The 14,188-nt window shown below is 42.3% G+C and overlaps 1 long non-coding RNA gene across 1 annotated transcript; it reads left to right on the forward strand.

Annotated features, from left to right (window-relative positions):
• Positions 1–2,204: 2,204 nt before the first annotated feature.
• Positions 2,205–12,074, forward strand: LOC115646824. Its single transcript, XR_003999131.1, has 3 exons — positions 2,205–2,380; positions 6,648–6,920; positions 9,323–12,074. It is a non-coding gene; the product is annotated as an uncharacterized LOC115646824 (long non-coding RNA).
• The last annotated feature ends 2,114 nt before the right edge of the window (positions 12,075–14,188 follow it).

A 14,188-nucleotide genomic window follows, 5' to 3' on the forward strand; every position in this document is an offset into this window, starting at 1 on the left:
TGATTCAACATCCTTCCAGGCTTGCAAGGACCAGGACATGCAGTCTACACAACAAAATCTTTGAAAAGGATGACTAGCCATTTTTTTTTCAAATGCAGGCCCTTATACTATATTAGCATACCCTTTTAGGTGATCCTGATTTACTCCAGTGGTTATCAGAACAAAAGGAAGGCACATTAAAATTAGGAATTCATACAAAATAAAACAGGGTTTAGACAGTCTAGGTTACATCAATTTAAACCTATCGGGGTGTGAGGGTATATTTGAATTGACAGATAAGGAGAGAGATTTAGAATCTCTACGCACATTTTTTCAGCTGCATAATATTTATTCTACAGACCTTCCACAGTACAAATTGGTCAACGTAATAGACTTGGTTAGATAAATGTTACACTTCTTTATAGATTTTTCATATCATTTTAAGCACAAAATGATGCTATTTCCTTGTTTTAAAGATAAATGTGGAAAGCACCCCAAGGTTTTATTTTCGTATCGATCTAGCAAGTGCTAATTGTTTACGTGGCGGGTTTAAGCTATTAAAACAACACATTCACGTTCCTCTGTCTAAAGGTAAGTAGATTCTAAAACTTGTTACTATTGTGTGCAAATAATGTTCCGGTTTTTTATCTCGTAGCTCGTGAGATCCCTTTCTTCCTGCGGCAACTCAGGTCACTCTCGGATTTATTCAGTGGCTTGCACATGCCAGCTCTATACATGGAATTCTCGCTATTAACTGGAGGCTGAAGAGAAGAGGGTATATGGAAGCTTGCAGGCCTTGCGGCCATTCGCAGGCAATCGGCGTCCGGGGTGTGGAAGACAAGCAGGGGGAGAGCGCTGGCTGCTTTTGCAAACTCACCTTATTCTGCGCCAATTAATTCATCAAACGAAAAAACACTCCTTATCTCAGTCTATTTCTGCCCCTTTCCTCAAACGACTCCAGGTATTTAAAATACTAAAAGGGAATATAAAGTCTGGTTGAAACTGAAAAATACATGAGGGGCGGAGGGTTTGCGAGGCGATGGATTAGATCCCGTCATTTCCTTCTGGTAATCCTAAACGCAGCTATCTCTGGCTCTTTAATCTCCTCTAGAGTCGGATTACAGCCCATTTGAGCAAGTACAGTTGGAATTAGGAGATGACAGGGGTGCAAAGTACAAAGGAAAACTTTGTATATAACCAAGATGTTGTGATCGCCCCGAAGGGTCAGCGCTGATCCTAGTGGTCAGTGTGCATGAAGAACAGACAGACAGAGGGGCACAGACTCTTCTGATTAACGTTTTCGATTGACACTGTTTACTCTTTATTGCATTACGTTAGACGTTTGGTTTCCAAGTGCGAGAGCACCCAACATGTAAATGATTTTCTATTGATTTTAGCTTCTCAAAGCCAAGGACTACAGCTATAGTCTTTTATTTATGACAGGACCTGCCAGCACTGGCGCTCTCAGCCTCAGCAGCAGTTAGACGGTAGCATGCATGTAGCTGTAGCAGTAATCAACGTCATCAACTGGCCAAAACGAATATTTATCGAATGACATAGTGTGTGTCTCAGAAAAAATGAAATCCACATCAGATTACACAGGGTTGTGCTGGGCTGTTTAAACCACCCCTGATAGCTGATTGCAATTGAATATGCCACCAGGTATATTTAAGATTAAAGCTTTATTTTGAAAGGCTTGTAATCCTTTCCGAGAGATTTTGTGGATATAAGACTTCATTGGCAAGTGATTGTGGCTTGTACAGATCCGACCTCTTCACGATGCAAGGTGCAGGTCTCTGTAGCTGAGAAATGCTGCTAGTCAATTTATTATGGAGTCTTTGCAGACTCGCGGAGTACGAGCGCAAATTCAGGAATTTATTTAAAAGGTTACAATTAGTGGTTCAATCGCCAAAGTTGGGGACGTGGTATTTTTATATTGGGCGAAATACATGATTTAATTATACTCCAAAAACAAATTAAGGACAGGCCTTCTACACAAATTGGAGGCAGCTAAATGCTCTTTTGTGCCGCAGCCCTGGGGTTGTTAAAGAGCCTGCTGATGCATGAGAAGGAAAGCGACTGATTTAACTCATTGGGATTCAGGGAGCGACCTGCCCTCTTCTGAAAAAAAAAAGTGGGGGGGGAGGAGGAGGAGGAGGGGAAGACACACACAGAGTCTTGCTTTACTGAGCTGAGAGCTGCAGAATCCCAGGCAGAAACTATTAGAAGAGACACCGCATCGTGTCTCTTTCCTGCATTTAAACAAGGAAAGAAATCCATTACTGCCAGCCGGCAGAGCTGTATTTTCATCCATTCTGAACCATGGAGAATAAGAGCAAACAAGAACTAAAGGCAAAGCAAACCCTACCTGGGATGAGGATTACTCACTTTAGCGCTGGCTGTAAGTACAAAACCTCCTGCTGCAATTTTAGGGCGATGCTGCGAGGGGTGTTTTTGTTTTTTCCATTATTTTTTTTTAGGAGTCTGCTATTTTGTACTTCCTGAACCCAAGGTGGAAAGAAAGGGAAAGCCCTGCGCTTCCTTGGGCGGTTGGGGACGGACCACCCTGCACATGCTGGCCATTGCTGCTGCCGCAGTAGCTTAACACAGTGGAATGTTAGGTCGCATCGCAGTTTTAGGGGGGATTTGCTAGATCTATTTTCAACTGTGTTGGAAGGTCTTTTCCGGCCCGCGTGCAATTTTTTTTAAAGGCAACATGGTCGTGCTCTGAGTCTAGCCCCTTCGGCACAACGTGGGGTCTGAGTCCACCCAGCTTGAAGGAATTCCGGGATCAAAATCGCTTTCCCGTTTTGCAAACGCCCTTCTGTTGGCCGGATTTGATTTCACTATCCTGAGATCAATACACCCCTTCTCCCCACCCCCCACCTAATCGCCTTTTCTGTGTGAGCGCGCCAGGGAAACCGGATCGGTTAGGGAAAAGCTTTTGAATCCGTGGGGGGAAAATGTAGGAGAATTTAGCCGGTCCATGCTTTCTTTGTGTGGTGCTGAAGCCGCGGAGCTGCTTTGTGCTTTGGCAGGAGAAAATGGCGAGTCCTATTGTGGTTAGGCCATTTTCTTCCGGTACAAGGGTTCCCCCCAAATCCTAAATACTTCAAGGCTCCTTTGAAAGAAGCCACCGACCCCATGAAGTGTGAATGGCTGCAGCACTGCTTTTTACCCCGCCGCCGGTACTGCGCGTTTGAGATTGCATCTATTTTCTTCGGAGAGGGCGAGGGCAATTGGTAGCCCAGGGCTCCGAAGCCACTTGCATTGAAATGAGAATTGCAGACGCGTTTGCAGATGAGTTTCTTCTCATGAAAGAAATTACAAAGTGCGGGCGGTGTTTTATACTTATTTCCTTTCGCATGTGTGTTTTATTTTGTTTTATTGTCTTTATAAGTTAAGCAAGAACACTGAATAACCAAGACGGAAAAAAATCAACTGGGGAAAGGGTGACCCAGCAATGAAATAGTCCTGAATGTCTCTTGCAACTTATTAAAGCTTTAAAAGTCTATAGTCGTAATCAACTGTTTTTAACGGGAAAGGGATTTTTATATACCGATTGCATTGCAAGTCTCTGAGTAGTATTTGTAGATTTTGAGTAGTATTTTAGATTCTTAGATTCTGAGTAATATTTTAGATTCGTGCATATTTTATGTACGCTGTAAAATATAAAGAAACGGTGGTTTTCTAATAACTTCACTTAAAGTTATGTATGTTCGCTCCCTGAATCATAGCTGAAAATCACTTCTTCATTTCCACGTTAATCCGTTTAAAGAAATGGTTAAAGAGCCCTAGATTTTAAGAGTATCGTGCTTAATAGTCAACATTTCATTATGATTTCCAAGTATCCGACATCTGTCAGCGATTAAAAACAATAAACTATAAATAAATGCAAATTCTCCCACCTGTGTTCAGTGTTCTGAATTGGGAAAAAAATAAGACTTCTTTTTAAAAGTGCCCTAGAGAAACTTACAGTTTACTTCGCCATTTGACAACAACTTCAAATGCATTATTGAGTTTGTGCAAATACACAGCCATTTACATTCTTTAAAATGTAGCATTTATCTCCCATCATGCAGATCAAAACCATGGACAGCGAACGGATATTAAACTAAAATGGGAAAGGAATATCACGCTAGAAAATAGAGAGTAAAGCGACCAGAGGATAATATTCAAATTACACGCGTGAAAATGATAAGAAAACTAGCTGCTCTGTCTTTCTCAGTACATGTGGTTTCAATTTCTTGTAACAGAAGAAGTTTCAAAAACAAAAGATGAAGGAAGTGGCATTTCTAATTTTGCTGCATAGCAATCCGCCTTCTGTTCTATTGAATTAGTATTTATAAGACTTACAACCACTGTTACCTGTTATGGAATTTAAAAAGATCAACCCACTCTGCATTTGTGTGCTTTTCTTACACGCAGAGACAAAAATAAATCTACGATTCAATTCTAATATCAGCTGAGTGACATTGGTGTAAATTAAATTGATTTTATCAGTGACCAGGTTCCACAATTGAAAAAATTAAATGCCACTTTGACAGACAAGGATATTATGGAACAGATCTATAAACCAGCTCCTTAAAAATAATCTAGATATTGAAGGGCTGCTTTCCTCTCCCCACTACATTATATCATAACATTTATTTTGCCTGACTGCGATACCGAAATTAGTCAAACAATGGTTTGATGCAGCAAGACTGGGATGATGAGTCATCGACTTTATTCCATAGCAAATCTACAGCCATAGCTCTAAAGCAAATTTCCTTTTCATTTTGATCATGCCTTTTATTTGAGCTGCCTTTTCAAACCCTTTTAAATCCTCTCAAACCAGTCAATGCAGAAATACTCATAGAAAGCTCTCACAAGCACTCGGGAGTTTCAATATAGCCCATCTTTGAAATGGCGAGTTATGGATGTAAAGGCCTTACCTCGACCTACAAGATTTATAAATACACTTTCCCTCTGAGTCATTTAACTATAACATTCGAGTTTGTTTTAAACAAGCATCCATTTGGGTGAGGCCTTGAGCACACCTAGATTATTTGGAATTTGGGTTTTTGCTTTGTTTTTAATATCTAAACAGATTTACTTGAGACACAAAATATAGCCATCTATAAATACCCACTCCCAGTTTCTCTGAATAGGATCTCTGGATGACATGTATAGATCTAACCATTAAAAAAAAGTCTCTCCTAGTAATATGAAGAGAAAGTGTTTTACATAACCCGCTTAGGTTTGCTCAAACCCTGAGTGTTTCAAAGGATATAGAGTAGGGCCATACTGGTTTCATTTGTGGGTCTGAATTTCAGATCTCTGTTATTTAGGACAGCGTCTGTTTCGGTCTGATGAATCAGTCCGCTGGAGGATTCGGGTGAGGGGTGCCTGTTCGGAACACAGAGAGTTTTAGGAGACTGACTCTGGCTCATAACTAGGTTGCAGTCCGCGGTGAAACAGTGGTTAATGCATGGGCTGTAGTGAGCTAGCGGAGCATGTTGTCAAACCATAGCGAATGACTCTGTGAGCCCCAAAGCGGTGCCGCGGTGAAGGGGATCTCACTGAATTCAGCTATTTCCTGGGGAAGGGTTGAATGGGGTGAGGCTGGGATTAGGAGCCGCTTTGCTGCAGTCACTGTGTAGATTAAGGCGATACTGAGGCTGGGGGAGCTGCACTGGGTTCGACCTTTCACCTCCCCCTCCGAAGTGGGAGAGTTTGCTGGAGAGCTGGTTTGCAGGGCTCTGGTGAGGTTCTCTCGCCCTTGGCGGCCCCAGGCTGAGCAGCTCAGGGCTGAGATCCTGCCAGGTTCGCTCTGGTTTCAAGGACAAGGGGAGATGATCAGGACTTTGGGAGCCAACATCTGCCTGGCTGGTGACGTCAGCAGCCCCGTGTAATCCGTTTGTACTGATGGCAGATGCCCTATTTGTTTGGCTGGAGAGCCATTAATCCCTAATTCGGGATCAGCAAGCGAGGGGGAAAGACCAGACCGCGCCACCCCCACCCCAAAAAGCACCCAGCACCGAAGAGGACCCTCACCTCGCGTTCTCTGCGGGCTTCGGCGCTGCTAGGGGAAAAGCTTGAGCTCTCGGCAGGTTTGAACCTTTCTTTTTGTTTAGCTGATTTTTCATTTTGTGTGTGTGGGGCGGTTATGGGGAGTGCTCGGATTTTCTGGACGGATTTAGCGCTCGGCTCGTGTATTCTGAATGCACCTAAACTAGGGGGATCGAGGAGGGGACATTTTGTTGCCCCCCCCTTTTTTTTTGGATGCCCGTTTGTGGCTGAAGTTTGCGAGCTCTGGAAAGATCCTCTCTCGCTTGAACGGTGTCGTCGACTGGCAAACCAGCTTTGCTTACATAGAAAGTCAAACGCGGGACTGCTCCCCCATCCTTCTCCTGGCCCCGGCTCTGGGCTCCAGGGGGAAACTCCTGTCCTTCACTAGCTCTTCTCCCTGGCTGAGGGGGCAGCTCAGGAAACTCGATTTCTCCGTTTATTTCTCCCTATTCAGTGTATTTTTTTACACTCTCTCTCACTTCTCCTGATCAGTCTCCCCTCTCCCCCTTTGTCATTTGCATACATTAGGCAGTGCTTTGCGGGCAGGCTGTAGCGCGATCCGCGCGCCCCCCCGCCCCCAGGTCCTTTCTAATTCTCATGCTTTGTCTGTTTGCTAGGAGATCACACTCCGGATCTATGGTCGTCAGGTCAGGAGCCGCGTCCCCACGTCCCGTAAGCACAGAAGCTGGTGTGGTACTGAAATCCTTGGGAAACCAAACTCCTGGAGCCACCCATTTCCGTTTGCCAGAATGGAGCCGCGCTCGACTAAAGAAATAGCCCAATGTGCTTTCTGTCTCTCTCTCTTCTCTCTCCCACTGAAGCTAAACTTCAGAGGCCACCGGTAGAGATCAACTTGCCCCGTTTTAGGGCACTGATCGCATTCAGACTGGGTAAAACGCTTTGCATAGCAACCCTCCTTGGCTCAGGAATGCCGTCCGAATCCGTCTGGATTTGATGCCCGGTTAAACGGTTAAAAGGGCTGTAAAAGCGTAGGTTGTTTTCCTTCCACTGCACAGTAACTCTAGGCAGGCCAGATGGGCTGTCCGTAGCCTCCCGGGAACGGGCAGGTGCGATCGGGTTAATTTTCTCCGCATTACAAAGAAAGATGAGGCGTCCTGCCCTTTCATTTTTCAGCGCTCCCCCTCCGAAAACCTTCCTAGCGGAGAGGAGCTGGAGATGCTGGGCCTGTTTCCGATGCACAGAGTGCCAAACCCAGCGTGGTTTGGGGGAGGGGCGCAAACCCTACCTTTGCTGGTATTAAAAAAATCAATCTGAGAAATCAAAATTAGAGCAAAACCAGATTCTCTATTTCAAGCGACGGGAAAAGGCTTGCCAAATTAGAGCAGCAGCTTAGGAAGTGGCAGGCACACGTCACAGACCCCCCCGGCCCTTGGAAATAACAGATGGGCTAGGAAGACAACTCGGCCATGACTAACCTTCAGCCCAGGCCTGGAGGACGAGCGGGTGGGGGAGGAGGGATCTACCATCCTTGCAAAGATCAGTTGCTATTTTGTTTCCGGAGTGAGAAATGCGAGGCTCTGACTCTCCGTGTTCACAGCGGACCTTGATTTAATGTCATACAATTAAGGCACGCGGTGAATGCCAAGAGCAGAGCCTGAAGACAGCACTGAAGATCTGACCATAGCACAAACCAACCCCAACACAACAGTAAAATAAAAACAGGCGAGACACAAGAAGTAAAAGCCCACAGTCACTCACCTAAGAAAATCTAGACTGAATAGGAATGCACAGCTCGAAAGGCTAAGTCCTTTGGCGAAGAAGTGAAAGCTGCCACTGGATAAGATTTTGCAAGTGGCAGTTGTCCGGAGAAGGCTCTGTGCAGGTGCTGGTTTATTAAAGGCAAAACAGCAGCAGTGCTTTAGCAGGAAAAGTAGGTTACTCTTTTGCTTCTCTGGGCTAACCAGTGTAAAGTCAATTAAAGAGACACATTATTTACTGTCATCCTCTTGCCAGGATCGTTTATTATGCAGATTCCTACCAACTGGCCATGGGCATGAGGCTAGGAATGCCCGATTGTTGTTTTGTCCCTGTGTGAGACTTCTTGACGTTCTAGTCTACCTGATTTGACTTGCAGGCCAAGTAACATAACACTGAAGAAATGAAAGAAGCCAAACAATTCTAAACGTCACAGGAGGAGAAGGTTTCACAGACAGGGGAGCTTGAAAGGACACAGAATCTGACTTCTGTTGAGATGCTTTGGGTGGAGGTCTTAAAACGTCCTACGCCTGAGAGTAGGGTAGTTGGCCATGGGAGTGCTGAGCTAGGGGGAGAAGCCAGGGGTCAGAATGTACCTCTTGCTGAATGTCTTTGTTCAGCCGGTCCTACGCCTGCGGAGGAACAAAGACGGGAGACAGACTCTGCTCAGGTCCCATCGGCAGCAGCCGGAGCCCGTCCGCTGTCCATGGTCCTGAAGGCAGTTCTTGCGCTTTATTCTTCTGCTCGGAACTGCAAGACTCCGGTTCACTCTGACGCTAACTAATTCGCATCAGGAAAACACATTCGATAGCGGGAGGCGGGCTGTACCAGCTAGCGCTTTGCAATCCAGACCAGCACTGAATACTCTGACGAGAAAACAGGCGATTGGATCAGGGCTATTTTATTTTCCTCTTCCCACCCTTGAATCTTTTTAAGATTTTGGACATATGTATATTTCATTCACACAGGATCTGGGCTATACCTGAAAAGCACAGGTGAAAAAGAGACCAGGTGTGACTATCACATACCTAACGTTTAACAAAAGAATTTCGTAAAGCGGGATTATTGTATTACCCATTCTGACATTAATCTAGAGCCCTCTAACCGCTTCCCCCAAAATAACAGGTATCAGGCACCATATTGATTGGCAAGCAAATAATAGAACTCAGAGTGCGTCTGTCTACAAAATGCAACGTTACAGCGCCAGAATCTATTGATTCTTGGCGTTTCAGAGAGGATGCAAGCCGCTGGGAGAAAGTGCATGCCTTTAAAATATACCACTGGGGGAGAAAGGAACATTAAAATAAGCGATATAGGGTCTGCAAAATAACTGCAGATAATGAAGGCTCAGGTATTTATAGGACACACTGCTACTTAATCTAGATTAATATATAGGGGCAGGAAAGTGGATTACCTCCTACACACTGCCTGTCTGAACATTAGTATGGAAGGGTACCGAAGGCGCAAGCACATGCTGCTGCTAACAGCAATAGAGGAGGGTGATAATGTACTGTGAAAAGTTCAGTCATTTGCTAGGGAGATCAGGACACTCCCCTAACCCTGATCTCTTTTGCAGATGAGGTGAAAACTACCTTTCCCCGCTATCTTGGTCATTGGGGCCTCGGTCCTGCCACAGTTGAAGTCAACGAATAAACTCCCATGGACTTCAGTGGGAACAGAAACAGGCTGCTGTCGGTGGTAGAGGCCGTTTAACTTTGGCATATTACTCTCCCTACGGTTTAGCCTTATTCTAATATAGTAAAATAATTCATTTAGCAAACATTGAATAGGCCAACACAGCCACCTCACGTCATTTAAGTGTAAATATAGCAAGCATAGGCATCATGAGCTGTTCTAGGCTTTTGGAAGCAGAACAAGCATGTTAGAAGTGGACCCGATTTCGCAAATCCTCACGCATGCGAAAGAAACCACTGGTTGCAGTGGGAGTTTTGCCTGAGTGAAGACTTCAGCTCGGGCCCATTACATTCACCACAACAGAGAACGATGACCTCCCTGCCTTTGCCCTCTCCAAAACGTTTCACACCTGAACTCTCCTTGGGCGTTCTGCCACAGAGGAGTCAAAACGGACAGGTGCAGACCCTTTCCCGGGAGTTGATCGAACACATGGAAGTTTTAATTTCGTGCCCATTTTTTTTCCTTTTTAAAAGCCCAAACTGTTAATGCTTTGAGTCTGCATGAGTTGTGTTTACAACTCGTTGTAAACAGCTTTCCAGTATTTAAGACAAATGTAAGTATTAGAACAATAAAATAACCATCCAGACTTACGCATCATTGCATATGTATATCTGAGATCATATACTATTTTATTTAATCCATTAAAAGCCAAAGCAAATTTTAACTTGGATCAGGAATAGATTCTAAATGTAGAAGTTAACTGAGCAATATAAAAGCCTTACTCTAAAACATTAAATTAATTGGTTTAAGGATTTCAAATGCTAGATTACCCCAGTGGTGAAACCCGTCTCTCTTTCGCATATGAATTAAGTCTGTCATATATACTGTTAAATGTATACAGTGTAATACCAAATAGGGTATAGACATGAAATGCCCAATTAATAAGTCAGTTCAAATACTTCCCCATTTTTATGAGACAAGAGGAATCCCGATATTTTCTAAATGGTGGTAATATAGTGATTGCAGCTGGACAGTATGTTATGATCTAAAGGAACCATGAACTCATAAAGAAAAGTTCTATTAAAGGCTGAATAATTCCAGGTCTGATGATATTTTTGAATCCTTCGGAATACTGAGAAATTCTCTCTTTTGAAAATAATCCCCCAGTTTACTATTACCACCTTCCTTCCTCTTTCAAAACTGAAGTCAAAAGTTCTGCTCTCAGCACTTTTCACACAGTGCAGCATAATGTCCTATCCCAAGTCAATGAAGGCTTCCCTGTGGGAGGCGAGCAGAGAGATGTGTCTTGGAGTCCCCTCTGCAGTCAGAAGCATTTAGATTTGTGTTTGTTTGGTTAAACTTAAAGCTTCTTGGAGAACAGTCATGCCCAGTGATCCGCTCCTATTTTGTTTGCGATGAAGCAAGGCTGCACCATCGGGAAAACGTATGCAGACGTAAATTTTCTTATTTCACTCTAGTACCCAGAGCAGAAAACTGAAACTAATTCGGTACACTGCGTAGGTTAGTTAACTAGGTCATGGCGCCCTCTACTGGCCAAAAGAGGAAGAACATCGATTTACGAATGTGTTCGATGACATCTAGGAAAAGAATCCGAAACTAAACATTACATAGTAACGTAATACTCAGAATAATCTTAAATACTTTGCAATTTAAAGGACTGAAAGGGCCGCTTGGAACCCGAGGATTTCCCTCTATTGTCTTGAGGTCACAAAGCGGGATGGCGACTTCAGGGAGAAAAGGTGTTGCGGAGTTCTAAATTCTAGAACGTTTGGTCTGCAGACCAGTACCAAGCCCTCCAGAGTCACTCAAGAGCATGGAACTGAGATTAAAGCCTGAGAGCTGAACAAAGTAAAACAGACGGAAGGCAAGATATTGCCCAGTTAGACAAATCAGGAGAGAGTTCCAGTGCTGACATTTTAAATGTGGCGTGGGACACCTGAAATTACACAGGTAAGTGGAGGGAAAACCAAAGAAAACTCTACCACAGAATTTTCCCTCTTGAATTTATTTAATCCTATCCTGAAATCATCAGGAATAGGATACTCAGATTTCAAAGGGTGGAAGAAAAGGGGAATAAAACACAACTTTCAACCTACCAAAGACTAGTGTGCTACAATGGCTTTTACAGTCAGACAACGACGCAAAATAAAAGAGGGGTCCAACAAGAACTAGCAAAGGAATGACATGAGATTCATGTCCCAATCCCTGCTATACATACACAAACTTCATTGCTTCAATTGAATTATTGAGTTCTGCTGCTGTCAATTTACTGCCATAAACAGTGATATAATACCAGGTTTAAATTTGGATCTACAAGAAATTAAATATTTCTTAAACTATTGAGAGGTATAGTTAGAAGATAGTACAGTTGTGCTACAGTAATGTGTTAGTTCACAAATTAAATATCTGACAGGATTCCTTTTTAAAAAGCACCACAGTTGGGAAATAGGGGAAAGGAGAAGCTTGTTTTGTAGTTACACTTCTTGAAATGTTCTGTACAAATTGATGTATATGTACAGCTGTATTACTTGAATGTTTTGACTTACTAAATTATAATAGGACCATAAATACACTTGAATCATTTTCAAATAAAATACAATGTAGTAATTATATCAGCACTGATGTAATGAAGTTCATTTATTGTTCACACTGATTTGACGGACTAGTTTATAACAAATCCTCCAGAAATAAAATTTGATTTATTAAATTGTGTCAGTATGCAATGTTTAAATGATACTCACTTTAATGTAAACTAAGGTTTTACATGAAAATACTTAATATCTAATTTAACAATGTTAAATCAGTCCCTAGCAATTATACTTTTACAAATTTTCTGCACTAGAAAATATCAAATTAACTATATTATTCATAAATTGGTAAACTTATTTTAAGTATCCATCAATTTCTAGGGAATGCAGCAGATAAATCTGGAAACAGAAAAGAAAAAATTGTATGCAAAAGTTTGTGCTAGGGAATTTCTCCCTCAGCAATTACAACAAACATTTCTATGAAATTTACTTTGCAGTTATTTTAACAGAGAAAATAATTAGAATATGTAGGTCTTTTCTGCCTTTGACAATGATACATTTTACTATTTTGTTAGTGTACATCACAGTACAGAACACTTCCATGAAAGAGCTTTTTGCGCTGTTCTCCAAATGTATAACCTTCTTCGGGATAATATCCAGAGTTCACCAAACCTACGGTAAAATATTAATATGAAGGGATGTTTTGAATCCTTCTAAGTTCTATAATTAATTACACTATTAAAAGCACTCAGAGTGCAAGAGATTCAATCAACTCGTTTTCAAAGAATGTACAGGTCACTACAAATTAGTTCTCACCACAAAGTGTGTTTTTCCTCTCAAAACTTAGTAAAGAATTTTGTGCAGTAGGTTACTTTCTTTGGGTCATATACTCCTCCTGCATTCAGTCCATACAACTCCCTTTAACTTCAGTGGGAGCTGTGAGTGTAAATTGAGGGGAGCGTATGCAGTGGACACAGTTAAAAAAGTGTATCCTTTACATTTTTACCATGTTTACTTAAGTGAGACTTAAGATACTCAGATATACAGGGTATAATCCTGGTCCTATTGCAACAGATAGCAACACTCTTACTGACTTCACAGGGTCAGGAGTTCATCCTCAGTCCTTCATCAAGCAGATGCCTCTTGAATTCTATGGGAATTTGTATGAATTAGGTGAAAAGCAAGTAAAAGTATCAGGATCTGGTCCTCAGTATTTAAAAAGAGAATTTTTAAAATGTAACCGTTTAAAAAGAGTCAAGTTTTCCCACCTTTTGTTGTGTACAATATCCCACATATCAAAAGATCAAACAGTCTGAGTTTAAAAGACAAAATACAAAATGAATAGCTTTATATAGGTCTCCCTGACCTCTCTATGGTCTGCATTTTGAGCTAAGGTTAAATATTAGATATTCTACTATACTCAAACTAAGAAATGCAAAGGTTGCAGATCAGAAATACTTCCATATACTGGAAAAGTTGCCCAGGCATCTGAAACCTAGATCTATTGCGTTACAAGAAGGAAATGTTAGTCTTAGTGTTCTCAGCATAAAATCTAAACAGTTTTTAACTGGTCTCCAAACAGGCTGCTGCATCTGTTTGTCCACACAGCCCACTGCAGTTAAGGCATGTAAAAGACCAGATTTAGAAATGCAATTTGGGTAATTGTACATCTAACTACCTGGGTTTGAATATTCAAAACAGACACCTGCACATGACATAGAGGCAAAAAAGTAATATTAAAAACAAAGCAGTTCATAACAGTAACAGTAACAGACAGTATAACCCCATCTTAGGCTACGTCCAGACTACTCGCCGTATCGGCGGGTTAAAATCGATTGCTCGGGGATCGATATATCGCATCTAATCTAGATGCGATATATCGATCCCCGAGCGCGCTTATATCAATTCCAGAACTCCATCAACCCCAACGGAGTTCCAGAATCGACAGGGAGAGCCGCGAACATCGATCCCACCCTGTGTGGATGGGTGAGTAATCCGATCTTAGATATTTGACTTCAGTTACGTTATTCACGTAGCTGAAGTTGCGTATCTAAGATCGATTTCCCCCCCGTAGTGTGGACCAGCCCTTAGATTCTGATTCAGGAAAGCACTTAAGTATGTGCTGCAAATTAAGTACTTGTTTAAATCCAATTGATTTCAATTTAAGCATGTGATTAAGTGTTGTCCAGAGTACCAATGCTTTCCTCAGTCATGACTGACATATCCCCAAAACATTTATGCATGTGCCTATTTTGTTG

The sequence above is a fragment of the Gopherus evgoodei genome, chromosome 2 (assembly GCF_007399415.2).
Source record: "Gopherus evgoodei ecotype Sinaloan lineage chromosome 2, rGopEvg1_v1.p, whole genome shotgun sequence".
Taxonomy (NCBI): Eukaryota; Metazoa; Chordata; order Testudines; family Testudinidae; genus Gopherus; species Gopherus evgoodei.